The following is a 22,873-nucleotide window of genomic DNA, read 5'->3' on the forward strand; positions in this document are numbered from 1 at the left end:
AACTTTTATCTCAAAAAGTACTTGGTCAATGAGACTGAAATTTGGTGGGATGTTTCTAGAAGTGTTATTCTGCAGATTTTCTTCAAACATTTTGACATAATTGACCCTAGCAACCATGACCATGCCCTTAGCAACAGCCAAATGGCAGTATATTTTGGTCAAATACCAACATCATCTGGTAGGTAAGTGAGTAAACATTCAAAAAAATGTATGCAAAAATCACCAGCAACCATGACCATGCCCACAACAACAGCCAAACAGTGGTGTATTTCACCAAGATAACAACAGGGATTCTTAGACAAGTGAACAAACATTCAAAAAGTGTATGCAAATATGTCTAGCAACAAGACCACGCCCATGGCAACAGCCAAATGATCATGTATGTTGAAAAAATAACAACAGGGATTAATAGACAATGGAATGAACATTCAAAAAATGTATGTAAATGTACCTAGCAAAAAGACCACACCCATAGCAACAGCTAAATGATCCCGTATTTTGCAAAGATAACAGGGTTGGATAGGTAACTTATAGTCATTCAGCAAATGAATACCTATACTTAGCATGGATCAGTATGTGGGTAAACAATTTTTAAAACTGTACAGTTGTGCTACAACACCATTGGCGCTTAATTTTATATAAAATGGGCCCCTAATTAACATGTACATTTTTTGTATAATGTCATATTTGTTCAACTTCAAGTTGGTATTTTAATAATTTTCAGTGATTGTATTCTTAGTTTTCTGACAAAAAAAAAAGCCCAGTTGCATCTAGTGCAGGTTTCAGGTTGTATTATAATACATCACTAGAGAGAATCGACAGACAAGTGCACATTTATCTGCAACAGTTGTGTCTATGATAGTATGAATATAAAGGAAGTGAGTGGTTGGGTTTTCGGAATTGAATGTTGATGACTGCATAGATAATGTACCCTGCATCACAAGCGAGTTCATTTTTGTTGATTCTCTAAATCGATTATTTCTTATTGCGAGTAAGTCTCTTGAGATTTTTTTTTGTCATATCAAGTGAACATATTCTAATACAGTGTGCATTCTAGGTTGACAGTTAATACTTTTACATTCAATACACTGGGTATAAATTAATTGAAAATGATAAGGCCTTAGAACCCTGACATGCTTCTACAGTTTGATTGCTCCTATTTTCATGGGAATTTAGATTGACAATGTTATGCAATATTGTGTGATATTTCAAGAGGCGTCCAGTTATACGGTACCACATAATTATGTAATACAACCTATAACGCCAAAGTAAAGTGTTTTCTGTATGTTACCACAATCGTTTATAGCATCCAAGTAAAGTTTAAAAGTATACTGTTTCATATTGCTAATTGACTACATTAGAAAGGCCACATGCCCTACTAGGCTTGTAAATAAACCATTTGAAATAGTATACTTTTACACTTGATACGAAGGTGTAGCACATAGAAAAGTGCTTTACTTCAGTGTTACTCGTTGGTTAATTATCAAATGAAACAGTATACTTTTACACTTGATGTGAATGTTATAAACGAGTGTAGCACATAGAAAAAGTGCTTTACTTCAGTGTTACTCGTGGTAATAATGTTGGCTTTTTTATAGTGGCTTCCAACTCTGTGCTCAAAGCACTTTACAATTATTTAACCCTGACATGTGGTAGAACAATTATGTCCCTTTATACTTCCTCAATTCCCTGGAGAGCATGCAATCCATTGCAGCCTTTATAAGTGCAGAGGATTAAAGCATTCACATTGCAACAGCCTCTATCCTACCAGGTCCCCAATTATACAATCTGATTAAAATCCAATGTAGATGTAGGCTAATCATTCATTGTTATTCTGCGTCAGTATTTTTGCCTGAATTGACCTTCATGATACATGTTTAAGTTTTCGATCGCGACTTGATGGCCGCCTTTACAACTGAAGCCAAGCCCATGCCCACTCAGTTCTAGCTCACCTGTGCCGGTAGTCAATCAAAAGGACCTTACTTTTGCATTGGAGGCATGGCACGGGGGAGCTAGAACTGAGGGGGCATGGGCTTGGCTTCAGATGTAGAGGCAGCCATCAAGTTGAAAACATAAACATGTATCACGAAGGTCAATTCAGGCAAAAGTACTGAGGTAAAATAACAATGAACGATTAGCCAACATCTACCATTCTCGCAAACCAGAGTTATTATTTCTACCAGTACACTTTGGCTTGTTGAGAACGGTGCCGTAAAACGGTCAGGGTTTGCGACAATGACATCTACATCGGATTTTAATCAGATTGCCAATTATACAGCTGAGTTGACTGCAGTCATGGTTCAAATCTTGCCCAGGGACTTTAGTAATTCAGAAATAAAAGTAAATGTTTAGTCCTCAGGCTAGTGTATTATACATCAAGGTGGCGGTACAAATTATGTCAATTGTCTTGTCCTTTAGGAATACTATAGAATTTTGAATATTTAGCCCTGCTTGGATGGTGCCTGAAAGGGGTATTACAAATGATAAAAAACTTAATTCTTTTAGTTTGGGGGTGGTGGGGTTTACAAGCATTTTAGTTCTCATCTGATAAAAATAATTAACTAAATATACTAAAGAATGTCAAATCAAGGAAGAGAAAAAAATTCTCTGTCACAATAGTAAATGCATGGCACTATTAAGATCGATAAAATGTTGTTTTTTTCTCTCACCACATACTGACATTGTGTTCATAGCAATTATTACATACTGATTTGACATTGATTGTGCTGTCTAAAGCAATTTTTTAAATTTGGATAATTGAATTAAAAGTGGGATGGACGATGTGGTAGTCTGAGGCATAACTAACAGAATTTAACAATGAGAATTTCTACTCACAGAGTCAACAAATTTCATGGAAGTGCATCCCAAGTTTCCGCTGACATCGCTGTGAGTAGAAATGTTGATTATTTATTAAAAGTATGCACCCATGCAGTCACAGAGTCCATGAACATTCAATCTAAAATAAAAGAAAAGAAAATAATTTAGTTTTTTTAATCTTGCATTGCACTTTTGATCTCGCCCCTAAGTTCAGAGTACACATGTACATATATGTATGGAGATGCCAATCAAAGTTTGGTGACTGTGTGTGCTAATGGGTTTAACACATGATTACCTACTTCAGGGCTTTATAATGCAATTACTGATTCTAAAATCTGTGAAGTAGATCACAGTATGTACAGACTACTTGGCACTGTAAACAATATCCATGATGTAAAATAAACACCATAGTGCCTATATAGTACTAATGTTTGCATACCTTTTACTGTAGTTATCAATAAAATGTTGCCAGGGTAGGGAAATGGTTCTATACATGTATTCCAACTGTCCCTGGAAACACAGTAAAAGCACCCAAGTAGCTGTAAATGAATTTTTTTTCACAATATCTTCTCTTATTATGGGTTGTCGGTGGCCGAGTTGTTAAACCACTTGCCTCTTACCACTGCGGTCAGGGTTCGAACCCCATTCAGGGCTCGATTAAATTTACCACGCTGTAAGTAAGAAGACTGTCATTCAGTTTGACTCTACCGAACAACGCAGGTTTTCCCGGGTACTCTGGTTTCCTCCTGCATTAACACAGTCTGAACCCATGAGGGATGGCCCTCACTGGACTTCTTGGGAGACAAGTGTTTATATAATTAAAGAACTATCCAGTATAAAACATAAAAAAAATAAAGAAATAAAGATTGAGGAGGGAGCTATTGCATTGGGTTCTGTTCATTCGTCTGTCCATCCGTCTGTCCGTCCTTCCTTCTGTCCTTCAGTTCGCCGTCCTATCTCTGGCATGCACCAACTGATTTCAACCAAACCTGAAACAAATGCTATTGTAGACATATGCACGCTACAATTTTTTGCAACAGAATCAAATATGGCTGAATGGCAGCCATATGTGGTTTTTTTTTGTGTTTTCTCATATATCTCTGTCATGCACCAACCGATTTTGACTAAACCTTGCACAAAGGTATCATGCTATGTGAAGCATTATGAATGTTACTTTTTTTTAGACTGAATCAAATATGGCTAAATGGTGGCCATATTTGTTGAACATTATATTTCACAATATAAATCATAACTTTGTAATTGTGTAATACATAGTGACACCCATAATACATCAAATATGAGCTTTCTTTTAAGACCTTGACATCTGACCTTGAGTCTTCAAGGTCAAATAGCCACATTTTGGTTTTCTATATAGCTTTTCGAATCAAACATTTAAAATGAAAAATAAATATTTTAAACGTGACTTGGGTTTGAACTTGTGAGGCATATGCAAGTTACTTAATTTCATGCAGATGACGTGCATTGCCAAATGGTGACTATATTTGTGATAAAAAGCACATTTTAGCTGTTACCTTCGCTGGAAAATTTGATACCTATGGACACCATTCAGGTGTCTTCCTTCACATTATCAATGATTAGCCTTCTAATGAGACCATGACCTTTGACCATGACAAACATTTTCAAGGTGGAGAGAGAGAAAGAGAAAGGGTTACATTCTTGCTAATTATGCTGAAAACCCAACACTTATACACTTGTGAAAACTGAACACTACACTTTTTTGCATCCCTGAAAAGTCCAACAAAGCATTTTCATGTCAAAAAAAAAATTGCCAATATGCTTCATCTTAGACAATACAACACACAAGTTGGGGGGGGGGGGGGGGGGGGGGAGGGGTGTCTTCAACTGAAGGCTTGTTTCTTTCTTCAAATGCCCGTTGTTTGTGTTATTTCTGTATTTTATATTAAAAGCCTAATAGTGAACACATATTGCCTGGCCATGAGGGCTATAGCACCCGTTTATTACACCCGAGGGACTGTGAGCTACCAGAATCACATGCTGTTTCCCGAGGCCGAAGGCAGAAGGCCTCGGGAAATAGCATGTGATTCTGGTAACTCACAGTCATGAAATAGCATGTGATTCTGGTAACTCACAGTCACGAAATAGCATGTGATTCTGGTAACTCACAGTCACGAGGGGGTAATAAACGGGTGCTATAGCCCGAATGTAGGCAGGCAATATGTGTTTTATAATATACCTCATGAAAATCTTGCTTTCTTCCCTTGAGGTTGGCAGACGACATCATTCGAAGCTGCCATTTTGACCTGCTGTGAACTCGCGGTGGTCACGTGACCATGTAATAGTTGATGGAACTATTTCCCTAGGGAAATAGTCATTCTATTTTCCTATCACGTGACTGATTCTAGCGAATCATGGGACAGCATTATCCCTAGGTATATTATAAATGATTATATCTCATAAAGTTACATTGTTTTGACTATTGAGATAATTTAAGCTGTACTTGAATTATGTATTTCTGAACTCACAGCAATGAAATCATTTTGTAGATAGTACCATATATTTCACTAAATGTATAAATCACCCAGCTGTTACTGTATGGTTCAAAGTCTTATAGCATTGAAATATAACAGATATACTCTAGGTAAATTATTGATGCTCTGAGTTTTGGGATTAATTATGATTTCAGAGAACGGAAACAAATGTTAAAACTTTGTTTTGTGGTCCAACTTGTTACACTCAGATCATCACACCCAATACCCAGTACATAAATTATTCATAGTTATAAGAGACTGAGAGGATATTCACATGAAACATATACCCTAACTTAAGTCATATTGTAAAGGTTGCTGTACTATTTACTGAACTCATGCTAAGTTTGATGTACTTTTCAACAGAAGAACATTGACAGAAAATGTTTTTTACAACCATAAATTTTTTATCTACAAGGCTGTAGTCATGAGGTACAGCTAACATTATTTCAGCCATCATTGTAAACAACTGACATTTTGAATCGTTGAATTTCAGTTACCGTCCTCAGGTGTTGAGCACAGTTTGAAGCCATTTAAATCCACCCGTACATATATTGTGCACGAAAAATTAGTCTATAAGAATAGAATCTAATATACATATTAATTTAATGGCAGCTAGGATCTATGGATTGAGAACGGCAAAACCGGTCTTTAATACTTCTGTGAATAATATACGACCGTAGCTTATTGTATGCAGTCCCTGCATCATCACATGACCTATCGGTTCGTGTGAGATCACAGGTAACGACGATAGTTATCCCCATCTTGGATCCACCATATTTAAATACCCATGGAAATATGTATTAAGTAACCTTTAAAAAATTGTTGTATTTCCACAATCCTTCATAGTATTTTTGGATGGTTGGTCTTCTCAACAAATGAGACTGCTAGATATGATTACTAGTGATCTGCATATGCATGCAGTGTACGCAGGAACCACTGAATGCACCGGTACATATAGCTAATTACTGCCTTTTCAAAATGACCTTTGTTTTGTTGGTTGGTTATTTGTTTCCCTTAAAACATTTTTCAGTTTCTACTTATGGATTCATCATTTGACCTGATTGAAGGTTTAACATTATGTAATTAATGTATGTATAATACATTATTTGACCAATCAGGGATTTCATGTGAATACTGATGAGGTTTACAGTCGGTGAAATTATTGTGTGGAAACGTCGACAATTAAAAGGTTTAGTCATGTTATACAGAAGGCATTCAGTTTAAATCTTGTTGTCACTTGTATTTCTATTTTTCAGCAAAATTATAGTGAAAATTATACATTTCAATACGGTTGATCCAAGGCGGGGATAACTACATGTAGTTACCTGTGATCTCACACATACTGATAGGTCACGTGATGATGCAGGGACTGCAGTGAATAATTAAGCTACGGTCGTGCGTTATTCACGGAAGTATTAAAGATTTCCAGGTTTAAAATATTTAGAAAACAGATAACTGGTTAGATTAATTTGCATGGTAAACCACTCACAAGACCAAATTTGACTTAATTTCTTTGAGATTTGTACAGTCATGCATGCCATTTATTTTGTGTCTCAAATTCAGTATCATAAAAAATGTCCACTTCAAATGTAATAGCCCAGAGTCTTATTGGTGTTACTATCTCAATTAAGAAGTGCAACTTCTTGGCAAGAGAGCATCTTGAGATTATAAGAAAATTGCATGAAAGTGTGGTATTTCTGGTTCCATAATATGATCACACGGTCACGCAATGGAATTGCAGTGAATCCTAAGAATCAAATGCTGTTAATGTGTGATCGACCATCATGTATACAAAACCGGAAATGCCACCCATTCATACAATGTTGGCCATAATTCTAAATAGTCAGGGTATTTAACTTCCCCTAGTGCCGGTATAATATATCATTAAGTTGGTTTGTCACATCAATGTAAACACAAAAGACTGAAGTCAACAAAGTTGTGATAAACACTGAATAATGTACATCTTACCACTGTAAAACTAGAGAAAGCTTTATTTATTACGCAGACAAAAAGGCTTTAAAGAGACTGGTATTGATTGGTGACTAAAGTAATGACCTCCCTTTGTACTTTGTTATGGTTTTGACTACAAGGGAAATAGTCACTGTGTTAGTTTTATTTAAAAGCCAAGATAATCCCTGTCATGGAATAATGGTATTGAATTATTCTTGTACGGCTTGTCCAGAGCTGTTAACATTAACCATGGAAGCATCACCCCTTATTCTTCCATGCAGACTCCAGTACTTGAAAGTATTGAAATTACTACTCCTACCATCCTTAGAATGGTGTCACCCAAGGCTCGACTTTCTATGTTATGTATTCACAGTCTATACATGTAGGTAGACCACCCCTATCACAGAAATGGTATCAACCAAAACTTCAACTCTAGGTAGCAGTGGTCTGTCAAAATTACAATACATGTATGACCTACAGCCCTTCTAGTTTTTTAAAAACAATCACACTTCCCCAGCTTAAAATAGCATACTGTCACTATAATTGTGTTACAGGTGGCATACAAAGTTGATCAATGGCCATGCTGTCTTATAGGCCCCCCCTCCCCCCACCCCATTAAAATGGTATCAACCAAACCAAGACTCTTGGTAGCACTAGAAAGTGACATCACTGCATGATTACACTTAGTTTATTACAGTGCTATTAGCAATGACATCACATCAAATTAATATGTAAATCCGTGACTATAAACAGGTATACATTGTGTCTCGTCTCTTTCTACAGTAACTGACATATAATATCCTGGACGGACTTAAATGTCTCTTCAGAAGCAGTTTCCTACTTTTATGTACATGATCAACCTGCCACTGTTCATGCTGTTAAATTCTTTATTTCTGTTTCAGTTGGAAAACTCTATCTCCTGGGACAAATAACTACCAAGAACTGTTTTATTCAACAGCATTTGTGTGTCAGCCATAGGGACTTTAATCATTTTATAGCAGAAAATGTAAGTACAATGTATTCACTGAAAATTTTCTGGTTTTTTTTATATTTATATTTTGTGGTTGACTTGTCAATGTTCAGGAAATATTTATGTCGTTGATAGAATTGATTCACTTATAACTGAAGAGGTGCTTTATTCTTGTGACATTGCTCTGAAAATGTACCCACAGAGGAATCAATTTCCTGAGTGAATAACATTTTTCTGTTGCACACAATCGATTACAATTGCTAGTCACTCTTATGACTTGAGTAAATACGTAATCAATGTTTTCGGAAAGATTTAAGCAATGTTGTGATACAGTTGGAGAAATGTGGTCAAATATACAATAATGACCCCTTTTCATTAAAGGCCCATGTTTCAATCTCAGGTTCTTGTATTAGAGCTATCTTATCAGTGAAGCCATAAGAATTACATACCAGATAGAGATTAATAATAATTCTTTCATTCTGGACAATGTTTTTTTTTATAGTTCAACCAGATATTAACAGTCACTGTTTTTCTATCTCAGTTTTTTTAATCTCATTTATAATGATAATTGTGTTGGGCCCTCAGTTATACGGTAAAACATTTACGGTTTGAACTGTTTTTGTCTGAGAATTGATGAAGTACTATAAGCCAGCTTGGTTTTCTTTAATTTAGCATAGTAGACAGAATCTCATTTTTGAGATGAATTTGGCTGACTACCTTCATCATCATGTGGATGATGGAACTCTGTGGAATTCAAAGTTAGGTACTGCACTTACATTATGTTAAGAATTAATCTGTTAGTGATATTAGTGACAATTTAGAGTTGCCCTTATAACGTGGAGTTTCGACAAGTTGGCCTCCTAGAAGTGAGACGTAAAAAAGCTGGACTTTCCAGCTCTAAATATCATTCATAAGAGAATACCACTGTGGTATAATACCATTGCAATGTTACCTGTACATGAAATTACATAAAAACACAGTTAGTCAGTTTAGGTATTCTGTTTTGTAAACAAAATTTGCTGTTCACAGTTTAGGATTTACACACAGTATGTAATTAATAGAACTCAATAATGTACATGCAAGTGCCAGTATCGATACTTGGGATATTTGCAATCATGCCTGTGGTGTTTTCTGGTGTCTTATACTCGCTTAGGCTTGTGAACATATGCAGGGCTCAAAATTAACAGTACTACACTATCCACAGACTACCAATTCTTGTCACCTGGACCATAATTTGCAACTGATAGCCCAGGCTACCACTGATTATAAATGCAATTATTTAAAGGATGGAAGATATACGGATATGAAAGTATAACACACACATTTCCAATAGAGGAAATCTGTTTTCAGTTCAGGAATATAGGTTCTAGACTATTGGTCATCAGGTATACTTGGGCTGCCACTTGCTGAAATTGGTAGCCCACTAGGACTACCAAGGAAAAATGTTATTTTCAAGCCTTGGTATGGCCACACAGAAAACCACAAACACTCGGGTAAATATACCCCGAGAACGCAACACTGGCACTCATGCTGACATCATATTGAGTTATGGCTTGTACCTGGTAATATTAAACCTATATAATCAGTGAGTCATTACATGTATCTTACATAAGAAAAACAGTCTGAATATTGAATTCCGCATATTTAATTAACATCAGTCAAATTTGGGTAAGAATTGAATTGAAAATTACATCCCACAAGAAAGAAAGAAAGAACTTATAGCTAGTAGAAAAGTAAGCAATAAATGTGACATACCAAAAATTCAATTGTGCGTGAGAATCTAGAAAATTGTTTTGAAAAAGTAGTACAGTGCATACATGTAATCAAACCTAGCAACGTATTTTCAAGAATATCCAAGGCTTGCATAATAATCAAAACCATGGTTACTGCTATTGTTCAAGCTGTCTGTCTAACACAGTTAATAAAATACACATATTCTGTCGAAAGTGGTGCGACAACACATTTTTTTTTTATTCTCAACAAACCTGCCGTTCAATCTACTATTTATGAAAGTTACTGTTCTTTATTATTTAGTGCTTAATAGCAAGTGTGTATGTGGGGGCAGATGCCATTTACTTGTTCAGGATTGGCTCTGCATTTCTCTTCATTAAAGGAGGGAGGGTTATTTTTGTGTTTACCCCAGATCTACAGACTGCATGGGCTGGACAAAACACGAAAAAAAAAAAGAAGAAGGACGCGAGGGTATTTATAAATGATTTGCGCACTGCACTGCACTGACCAGAAACAATTCTCTTTTATTTTGGCCTTAAATAACAAGATCATATCATGACAAATAAAAACAAGCTAAAAAAAAAGCAATCTAATAAAAAATATGACATCACACTGCGTATTTTAATCTAAAATAACAATTTAATATCTAATTTATATTTTCTTTTAAAATATTCAATTTTGTTCTGAGTTAAATTTATGTTCTAAATGTTTCCGTGACAACAAACACTGCAGATAGTCTAAAACCTGATATATGATGGAATGATTGATGTGAACATTTCATTTTCAGTTCCGACATTTTATAATGATGTATCATATTTTGTGCATAAAAAGATACCTTGCAGAAAATATAGAATCCTTTATTTTTAGTATCAATTTTATTGCGTGAAGCATTCTATCCAGTACAGCCTGTTTACTTCACACCCATTAACTCACAGTCATCAAATATCATTTTGCATGATATTTCCCGATCATTAACACCAATTCTGTTTTTTTTTTAAACCTGCCTGAACTGAGATTCAGTAGTGCTATACGTATGGTGAAATGTCTATATGTCACCATGTGTGTGTTTATATATACAATATATATATATATATATATATATATATATATATATATATATATATATATATATATATATATATATATATATATATATATATATATATATATATATATATATATATATATATATATATATATACACATATATATACATATATATACATATATATACATATACCGGTATATACATATATATACATACATTCAGTATATGTAAAATGTGGCTTATGCCTATGCTGGAATAAACAACTTGGTATGAGAAAATTACTATAAAGAACAATAAAATGCATGATTGTACTATGTTGAGCCAAGTATTGCCTTCAAGATAAATATTTAGAGAGAATGTTACATGTACTTAGGGTGTTTAGTCAAGAAATGTGCAAAATCAAACTGATTTAGTGATCAGTGCATTTTCCGTCAAAATATGTGATATTTGGTTTTAAAAAATTGCAAACTTAAACTCTAAAAGTACTGGTTGGATTGGTGTGAAGATGTTGGAGATGAAGATATTCCTTAAAGACGATCTCAATAATTGAAGTTTGTTTGTTCAGGCCAAAACCCCCTACATCTCCCCTGAATAAACATTCACAACAGTGTAAAATCAACGTGGTTTTTTTTTTTTTTTTTTTTTTTTTTTTATTTACGTACAAAAGTACACAGCACACAAGGAAAAACAGAACGAAAAGAATATATAGAAAGGCTAGAGAAAATCAACATGTTTATAAATGGTGCAAACCAGCTTAAAGATAAAGTGATGAGAAATGTCGCACTGAAGGGTAAAACACTCAGGAATCATGAATAGTCATTGTAAAATGGAGCACAACAGCTACCATATAAAGGCACACTATTTACACTGTAACGTTTCTCTAAAATCGCAAAGTTTACTGGTGATGTAAAATCATGAACTGACTCTCCAAAACCCATAGTTAATGAAAATTATACATTTCCATGAATGGTGTTCCTCTTTTCAGGTACAAGATCAACTTCCTTTTCTCTAACATTACAAGTAATTATAGGTTATATGAAATCATGAAATCGCTCTTTAGAACCCAATGGATAGTTTAGGAAAATGTCTCTATTTTCTTGAGTGGTGTTCCCCTTTTAGCCACCTGAGGATCAATTTTCCTTTTCTCTGTAATTGCAAGTAATTGTAGGTGACGTAAAATCATGAAATCACTCTACAGAACCAATAGTTTATGAAACTCTATTACCATGAGTGGTATTCCCCTTTAAGGCACAACATCAACTTAATGTTTCTCTGATATTGCAAGTAATTGTAGTGTGATGTGTGAAATGATGAAATGACTCTCTTAAAGAACCCATATATAGTTTATGGAAATATCTCTATTTTTGGGAGTGGTATTCTCCAGGTTTTAAGGATAAATAACTAAATACAGATGATTTCTTTGACAGGAAATTCCAGGACCTTCTCCAGAACCCATATATAGTTTATGGAAATATCGCTATTTTTGGGAGTGGTATTCTCCAGGTTTTAAGGATAAATAACTAAATACAGATGATTTCTATGACAGGAAATTCCAGGACCTGTATCTATAGACAAAAAACTTGCCATAAATCTTTGTCTAAGTCTGTTTTGATACATCAAATTCCATGGTCCATACCATAATCATGGCAGTTGAGTCTAAATGCCTAATCTGTTTATCTGTACATGTTATACTAGACAGTCTGAACTATGATCTTTACAAATATGAAGAACCATATTATAAACAAGTTTGTAAGAGATGAATAGTTCATTGTAGGATAAAAAAAACTAAATTCTTAGAATTAGTATTAAACTCCCCCCACCCACCCCCTCCCCCTTCCACCCCCACCACCCTTCTAACTAAATTGGGCAAAATTGAAAATTGTTGCTGACAGCAAATTGATATCAAATCTACATGTCTATAGTGTAGAGCTATGATAGTATGAATACAAAGCTACCGGTAGTACATGTATGTAGCATTGAAAAATACTGCTGTTCTCTTCGGATTATGAGTCAAATTGCTCAAAATTCCATAAATTTCCCTGTTTAAAAAAAATAATATTATTGGCAATGATATAATTATATTATTCCCCCAATATTTTTCTTCATTCAGTCAGAAAATACTCATGACCTAAGGGGTCTTTGTCACTCCTGGTCTAGCAACTCAGTGAAAAAGACCCCTTAGGTCACTCATATTTTCCTTGACTGAAAGAAGACAAATATTGGGGAGTAATATCTAATTGATTTATAGCTTTGACATTTTAAATGAAACTTTTTTTTCCTATTCCCATTGAGAATTGCCCTATCGTGACTTGTCATGCAACAAACACGAAAATAATTCAGCCAGGACACAAAGTGAACATGATTGCATGCTACACTGTACGACTTTTGAGGTTTTTTTGTCCTTTACAAATTGCACTAAATTCCCCTTATGGGAATTCCTTAATGTAACATGGCCTTAATTGCCAAAGGCCATCAGTAAGCCATCACATTACACATGCCACGACTTGTATCTGTCAAACCATCAACTTTGCCCTAGGCAAGTTAGTTTTAACATGTCATTATACAATCAAATGATATTTATCATGTGAGGGCGGCCCTATTTATTTGTTATGATGTTTGTCGTGACCTGACTAACTCTATATTTCTGCAATCCAGTGAAATCATTACAAAATATTGACACTACAATGTAGGTTTTGGCAGGAAATAAAACAAAATGACAACTTCACTTCTAGGGTCAGAATGCTGAACCCACCCACAGGTGCATATCTGGGCAAAATAGTCACTTATTGCTGAAATATGGGACCTTTAAAACTGCACTACATGCAACTGGGATAGTTATCAAATAATCAACATCGTCGCAAACCATGACCGTTTTACGGTACTGTTCTTAACGAGCCGGTCCTTTTATTTCAAAGGGCAGCAGAAATAACAGCTCTGTTTTGTGAGAATGATAATCAAAGATATATTCACTGTCTAATAATTGGTCAATTACTTATAAAAAAAGACATTGTATCTGTTACTTAGTGGTCAGTATTATACGTAGTTGGTGTAGTGACCAGTTTTAAATCAAGTGAAAGCTTGATTTTGAATCTGTCACCATATTAAAACTGCACTGGTTTGTAGTATCACTTCTTGATCAGACAACCACAATCTATTCACTGAAAAGTGTTGAAACACCAACAATCAGACATTATGTACGTGTTAATCAATGGTCGATCTTATTAATGAATATTGCAATAAACTGTAATTTGTGATTGCCATTGAGGGCGCTGATTTTTTGGTATGGACCCAAAAATCAATTTGATTTGATTTATCATGTAAACAGGAGCTACAAACAATATGTTCACTCATAGGTGATTCACTACTATTCAGGGTGTGAGATATTACAAGTAAGGTATTGTATCTAACAGAAGATTTTCAAAAATTATATTCAGTTGCAGCTTGAAATAAAATAAATGCTTTAGCATCAATTAATTCCCTTTTCAATTTAAATTCTAATTTCTAAAGTGTATTCACACTTAAAAGTTTGGTGACAAATTGAAAGTATCACAAACATGTACAAACACACTTTGAAAAAAATTAATGATGACTGACCGACCCACCTATTAGTGCTATTATCATATTTGAGTTGTTACAGTGAGAAACATATTTATCAGAAAGGCTGCCCTAAGGGTGTTAACCTCTGTAAATGTATATAGTATCTGACTTCTGCTTCAATTGGAGCACTTTAACAAAATGAAATAATGATATTAATTGGCAAGTTACAAAATACTACTTTCATTGATGTGGCTTTAATGGATGAATAATGTATCCAGGGGGAGGGGGTGTACAAGGGTAGGGAATCACAGAAGGGCATGGTGTGAAGTGTAAATAATAAATTACATAATAATCTTTATTTATACTGGATAGTTCTTTAAGTATATAAACACGTAAGCTCCCAAGAAGTCCAGTGAGGGCCATCCCTCTTGGGTTCAGCTTTAATGCAGGAGGAAACCAGAGTACCCAGGGAAAACCTGCATTGTTCGCGAGAGTCAAACTGAATGACACTCTTCTTATTTGCAACGTTGTAGATTTAATCAAACCCTGAATGGGTTCAAACCCCAATCGCAGTGGTAAGAGGCAAGTGGTTTAACTACCCAGCCAAAGACAGCCCTTATTGTTCAGGGTGCCTTCTTGTTCAGGGTGCCCAGTTTTTTATACCAACTTAGATCAAGTACATGTAGTATAGCTGTGACTTGTCCTTATCCCACTTTTCTGATGTACAATGTTACACTTTGATTACATAAAACTAATTATTCACTGTCACAGAGCTGGCTGAGGACCACCTTGGCTTTGAAATTACTTTTAAAAGGAAGTGGTGTCCTGTTGTTTTGAAAACATTGTGTCAAGTTTTATGAATGAAATATATCTATACAATCAATTTAGTCAAATTAAGCGATCCATCCACTTGCCCTTCCACAGCTGTATTACAGTAATTCTAATGTTTCTCATTCATTGTAACATCTTAAAGTTAAAATGATGAGTCGGTCAGTTAAAAATACAACAGAAAAGTATGAAAAAAAGTAATTGTATATGCATACATTTTTGTGATACTTTAATTGCAAAATCGTCTGAATGATTTAAAAATGACAATTTAAGTCAGAAGGAAACTTTGAACCATATCTTTTATCATATTCCCCAAATTTCAGCAAAAATGGTAAATTAAATTTTCCTTCAGGTATGTTCTTGTGGGGTTGCCATCTGACAATTGGTGACATTGTGATTGCTTTCTAATCCTGCCCAGAAGGGCATAATTTTTTTAAAGTTAACATTAACTTAACATTGCTCCAGATTGAATAAATATCCGAGGGTCGGTCGGGTCATGTGAAAACAAAGACTTAAGCACAGCTGCCTTCAGAAAGAACACAATTCTCTTTTTCATTAAGAGGTGACATAAATGTTATCAACCCTTAGAATGCAAAGCATGGTATTGGCTATATTTTTTGGGACCGTGATCTGAGGAAATTTCCTGAACACGTTGATTTATGAATTTTTTTTTTCAATTTGACAGAATCTCCCTGAGAAACTGTAGCTTGATACTTTGAGAAATTGATTTTGAAAAGTTTATACCGGTAAATGTAGTTGTAGCGTGATGTGTGGCCCAAGTCATGCAAGCCTGTGTCCATTAAGCTTCCATGAACTTGACTTTCGATGTTATTTTATTTCTTCCTTACATCGAGTTCAACGTGTGAGAATTGAGTCCCAGTCATAAGCATAGTCACCTCAGCACTCTGATGGCAAGAGGCTATACTGTGGCCCTGGTATTCTCACTGCCAGGGTCCACATACATGATGATAAAGTTGAATATGATTGTAAAATGCCTAGCAACAAGACCATGCCCATAGCAACAGGGTACATTGTACATGTTAAACTTGAATCTGATTGTAGCTTATTCAAAGGGTTATAATTGTTGTAGTTAGACTGGTTGATTCAAGTATTATGAGTTTTTTTGTTGACCAAGCTGATTAAAATCTGATGTGGTGAAAGAAGTTAGATGTCTTTGTATACTTACTTCTATTTCCATCATTTTGTGTCATTTGTTTTGTTCCGGGTGATTTCCGTCTGGGTGATTTCCGTCTTCCCACATCTGACCCTGTGTAATGGAAAATCTTATACTTTTGTGTAGTCAATCAGGATGAGCGTTACGTTGGAAGTTGCACACACTGGAGAAATTGACAAAACAAACAAACAAATGTACACACGGGGGATTGTGTTGATGACACGACCTTTTGATGGCGGCACCGTTTCTCGGAACGATTTCGAAAAAAAGTGTACCAGTTGGTTGAATAAACCTTGCAAGATCCTTAAGATTCAAACGAGATTTTCTTTCAGTCACACAGGGTCAGATGTGGGAAGGTGGCGATCACCCCAGAACAAAACAAACGACACAAAATTAATACTGGAAATAAAGGTAAATAAAGACATCTAGCCGCTTTCACCACACCAGATTTTAATCAGATTGTGTGCTGACCTACTGTTCTTATTTCATGGCTCAGACCTATATTTTGTATATAATTATAAATCAACGTTCACCACTACTTCCACAAATGTTCACATTTTAACTCCAGAAAACATGGCTTTATAATCTAAAATGTATCCCAATTCATGACACCTTTGATGTATCAAAGCCAGCATTGTTCAAGATTTACATCTATTGCCTTTTTTTTTCTTTCTTTCCTCCTGGCAAAAATGTCAGTAAAAGCAAGCTTACATATTCTAAACACGATGCAGAGCAAGTCAGATGTCACACCTTCAATCAATCTTTGTGACTACACACTAAGACATCAGGTGCCTGTATTGACCTTACCTTAAGAAGGTATTGTACACTGGATAAGAGGCACAATTTATCTTAATTTTGTCTCATATTGACATTCCGTACTTTTTGTTGGAGTTGTTTAACAAATGACTTAATGTAGTTATTTCGAAGTTATCAGTGCTGTTTGATTTCCTTTGTTCAGCTTCAGTGCAGATCGACTTCAAGCTTTGATCACAAAATTGCTTGCTTTGTTTTGATGATCTGAATGAATTACCCATAAATCCTCAAAATCAGGAGATCAGAATGATGATCATTTGTGTACTGTACTTTCAGATCTAGTCTTGCAATATACCACTTATCAACATCTAGCTCCACTTGACGGTCATAGTGATATTGTAAAATAAGACCTTGAAAATGTTAAGGTCTCGCCAGAAATAGTGGATGCGCAAGCTGGCATCAACTTAAATTGAAATGTAAAAAGAAAATATAAAACTGTTTCTCCAATCTGTAATGGCTGTACATCTGATGATCTGAGAAGTAATGAATAACACAGAGATCATATGGAAAACAACGGAAAAAACAACTACCTGAACTAGACACTCATATAAAAAATATATATATATACAAAAAAAAAAAAAAATAAATCCACCTACCCCACCTATTCTAAAATTGAGGGTAATCGGAACAATACATTTTTTTAGGTCTTACAGAAATATAAAAAAAGTTATCATAATTGTGCAGTTAAAATGGCAATGGAAATTAAAACAGAAATATGAGCCATGTCTGTAAGGAGTGGTATGTGGGTTGGGGAGCATACACAGTGATGTGTGGGTTGAGGAGCCTGTGTGACATGTACATGTACTGTGTCATGATCAACACTTTTCTTTTTCTCAAAAACACATCCTTGCCCTTTCAATGTGTAGGGTTACTTTACACTGCAATGTAAACAAATACTCTTGACATTTCAAACTGTGATTTCATCAACGTGTCAATTGCATTAATAATTTAATGTGCATCTTTCATCTTTTGAATAACTTAATATGATTATACCATGCATGTACCAAGTTGAACAAAAAATGTGAAATATATATACGGTGATCTACATCACGACAACGTTATCTCTGTCATGACAATGTGTGTCTATGTGTATGTCAGTGGTTCTGAGATGTTCAAAATATGGGTCAAAATGTTTAAAATTGCCATATTTTCCCTGATTTTTCTTTGATAACTTCAACAGATATAAACAAACTGATATAGCATCACATCCACCTATACATATCAGAGGTACACTGTACACTGTCATTTTTTGTATGGTGTCTATCTCAACATGAAACTTTGTGATCAGGCAAACTGATCTTGATGGTGCATTTAATAGCTTTGACTCGGTTTGTGGAAAAGCATTGTAATTAGTCTATTTCAGCTATATACACACTAAATTAACCCAGGTGTGAACACTTGATTTGGTCTATTACCAATACCAGAAGACTACAGCATAAAGAGTCATTCATTTTCCTTTCAATATATTATTACATATAAATGAATACAAATATGCTAGCTGGGCCCATTGTAAATTTGAAAACACCAGCTGAAGTTTAACAAATTTCACTTTAAAAACATGTAAACAAGTGATTATTTCACCATTTCTGGCCCTCACTTCCAGCTGGACAATTGCTTATTGGCTGTATGTTAGCTGTAGGAATCTATTTCTGTTATTGACTCTATAATGTTAGCGGTATGAATCTATTTCTATAATTGATTGTACACTAGCTGTAGGAATCTATTTGTGTGACTGACTGTACTTTAGCTGTAGGAACTATTTCTGTTAGCGATTGTACATTAATTTAGTTCTTGGAATCGGAATCAGTGATTGAATGACTACTTTTAAGGATGATCACACAATGTCACACAAACTCAACAAACGAACATCATTCATTTAGTTCAAAACTCCCTTCCCCTCCCCCTAAATGAACATTCACAAGTGTGATATCAAACATTTATATATGATGTAAACTGTGATGAAAATTAAATAAAGCGTTCACACCACAATGATCGATGTAATGTAAAAACATGATTGTAAACACATTAAAATACTACCAGAAACCCAGTACCATATCTCACATTAGAATTTAATTTTTATCAACTTATTAACATCTCAGTAGTAAATGCAAATTAAAGCTGTTATCATTGAAGACGTGAAAGTTTTCCGTCATAATTTGGTTAAACCAAATGCAACAATCACATTGACACCAGACCCCCCCCCCCCTCCTCCCCCCTACTAAACGAACAAAGTTCACTTCAAGCTTGTGTGATATTGTGCGATCATCCCTTAGCGCTTGGAATCTACTTCTGTTATTGACAATATTAGCTCTTGGAATCTATTTGTGTGATTGACTGGAAGTTAGCTCGAAGAATCAATGAATGATTTACTATGTTGGTGCTAGGAATCTGTGTGGATTGACTGTATATATGTTCAAGGAATTCACGCGTGGGTGACTGTGTTAGCTGTAGGAATCTATTCATGATTGACTGTGTATTAGACTATACACTTGTAGCTATAAGAAATTACATGTAAATGCATGGCTGAATTGTTAGTTGTTTCATGTGTGAAGATCTCAGCCATTCTTTAAGTGTGCTACACTGGGGCATATGAAATAAGTTTGTTTACATCATCAGCCTTACATTGCATTTTCTGGTATTTCTCCAAATAGACTTTCCTTAACCCCTGTCTACAGGTATTATTTAGCCTAGATTTGGCAATCACTTTCTCTACACCTACATACTGGTACATACTTAATAACACGTTCCTTAACTACAATTTGTAGACAGTCTACGTTTTCACTAATTTTGAAACATTGACAATATTTGAATTGTACATGTTGGTTATTTAGAATCATAGTTACAGTATAATGCAGAAACAATTAAAAATGTTGTGAGCGGCTGGTGCCCCCAGCACAAAATCGTAAATTGTAGACAATTAAATTTTACATGCACTATATACAACAAGAAAGTTTTCCTTTGTAACATTTTTATTATAGATGAGTTAAACATACAATCCATTAAGTTGGAAAGATCCTATTGTTAATCAACATTAAGATAGAATTATTATCGAGGATAGGCAAGTGCAAGTCTTAGACTCAAAAATCCAAAAAAGAATTGTTTCTGCCCAGGACATTGTGTGTAAAATGGTGCAACAACACAATTTTTTTATTTATTTTATTATTCTCAACCAACCTGTCACTAAATCTACTATTTATGGCAGTTACTATTCTTTATATTTTGTACTGACTTTAGAGCAATTGTGTAATATATGTGGGGCAGATGTCATTTATTTGTTCATGAATGGCTCTGTAGTTGTCTTCACTGAAGTAGGGAGGGTTATTTTTGTGTTTTTCCCCAGATCTGCAGACTGCATGGTTTGGACAACATGCCTGCCAGATCTGTAGACTGCATTGAACTGGATAAACAGGGGGGAAAAAGACTGACACAAGGATATTTAAGTCATGCACGTGTGCTGACCAGAAACAATTCTTTTTTGTGTGGCCTTACTCATATTTTAAAAATAAAAAATTAAAGTAATTAGGCTTGTCCTGTTGGGGATTTGGAATTCTACAAAGTATCTACAATTATTGATTTTTACTGTTTTATAGAAGAAGAAAAACTGCAAGGTTACAGCAATTACATCATTTTATTGGACAGTTAACCACCAGATGTGGTTCAGGTGTTGCCATCTTAATTGATAGCGTAATGAATGTGTAAATACTAATGTTGAAACCATAACCATTACATTTTAACAACTGTCTATCCTGTGAAGCAATAGTTGTACATCACCTTCCCATGTCTACAAAATTTAATAAGATATATATTTCTTGTTAACAGCCACGTCACACATTAGTTTCAACTATTTGAAATTTTGTAATTATTTCAACTATTTGATATTTTGTAATTATTTTGATTTACTGTTTCAGTGACTTTTAGAAACCAAAAAATAAAAAAAAAATTATCAGCAGCAATAAAAATGAAATATAAACTTCAATTTGGAAATTATGGTGCAAAAGTATTGAGAAGTAGTGTTTAGTTGTGATAATATTTCCTCTGAATAATACTTGCAGGCTTACAACATGGACTTCATGAATTCATGGTTGTATTAAAACTACTTGAAACCATGTACACTTTTCTTAATTACCTTAGATTAACTTACTTTCGTAAGCCCAAGCCAATTGAAAAAAGTTGATAAGTTGTGATTAGAACATTGAGATGTTAAGCCTTTGTAAGAATCACAGAGATTGACTGCTATTAAAATACAGCCTTAATATTGATCCAGTGTTATCAACAGCTGTCAGTACAAGACGAACAATTTATAAGATTACAGTGGAAACGTTATTGGGCATGTTTCTATACTTATAAATAATTACATAAAGTACAGGAAGTCTAATACTACAAGGCAGTAGTCTTTCTGTAGGAATGTTTCAATGTCACTGAAACAGGAAGTCAAGGAATAGTAGAACACTATTATAATTATTACTATAGTAGAAATACAATTAATATCAGATGAAAGGTAGGATGGAAAATACCATTGTTAGAGTAGGGATGTCAGCATCAGATTGTTGGAAGGAGGGAGGGACTGAATTACTGAATTAAATATAGTCCTGTACTAACAATGACCACTGTTAAAGCGGCCATATGGACATTATAGGAATAAGTAATATTATTTTGGATTTTAATTTATGAAACAAATTTATCATGGTTTCCTACTTGAACAATCAATGTGAAACAATATATACCAAGTCCTTGTTTGAAACTCAATAAATTGCAAAAGATTAATAAATGTGTAAAAAGTTTGTTATTGTACATACAATAACAATCGTTTTGCACATTATTTGAGCTTAGTTTTAAATTTTAAATTACAAAGAATTTTATTTAAAAAATATATTGACTTTACAATATGTTGTAACAGTTTGACAATATCGCTTTCTTCTCTGTGTGTGCGTGTGCGTGTGTATGTGTGTGTGTACATGTTTATGTCGGTGTAACTGTAAGTGAGACTGTGTACATGTATGATAGACTATAGTGATAGCTGCACAGTCATATCCATGCTAAAAATGCTAAGGCCAAATAAAAAAGTTGTTTGGTTCTTTTTACCTGACCCCACCTAGTTTTTCAAGCCAACCTAAAAACTTTTTTTTTTACAAAATCGGGGGAAAAAAAGAAAATCGCGAAAGTTGTGAAGTCTCGCAAGAAATAGTGGATGCGGAAACAGATGTACATCAACTGTCAAAGACGATATAAAACTGTTCTTTCAATCAGTAATAGCAATACATCTGATGAGAAGAAGCCAATAACACAGAGACCATATAGAAATCAACAGAAAACTTAACTATCTGAACTAGACACTCACATATGAAAAACAAATTAAAAAATAATATAAAAAATCTACCTATCCCACCTATTTTAAAATTGAATGTAATCGGAACTACACAATTTGTGTTTTTACACCCAAGTCAGACTTGAATTACATTTTTTATATTTTTTTTTATTAGTAACTTCATTTTTTT

The 22,873-nt window shown here is 34.5% G+C and overlaps 1 protein-coding gene across 3 annotated transcripts in view; it reads left to right on the plus strand.

Annotated features, from left to right (window-relative positions):
* LOC144444569 (uncharacterized) overlaps positions 1–22,873 on the plus strand; it is a 121,836-nt gene that overhangs the window by 15,668 nt on the left and 83,295 nt on the right. For 2 of the 3 annotated variants that reach the window (XM_078134039.1, XM_078134044.1), the window contains exon 4: positions 8,180–8,283. The gene's annotated coding sequence lies outside the window, so the exon portion shown is untranslated. Of the gene's footprint in view, positions 1–2,837; positions 2,887–8,179; positions 8,284–22,873 lie in introns of all 3 variants that reach the window. The other variant, XM_078134042.1, reaches the window with a different exon arrangement.

This window comes from Glandiceps talaboti, chromosome 13, assembly GCF_964340395.1.
Source record: "Glandiceps talaboti chromosome 13, keGlaTala1.1, whole genome shotgun sequence".
In the NCBI taxonomy this organism is placed as follows: domain Eukaryota; kingdom Metazoa; phylum Hemichordata; class Enteropneusta; family Spengelidae; genus Glandiceps; species Glandiceps talaboti.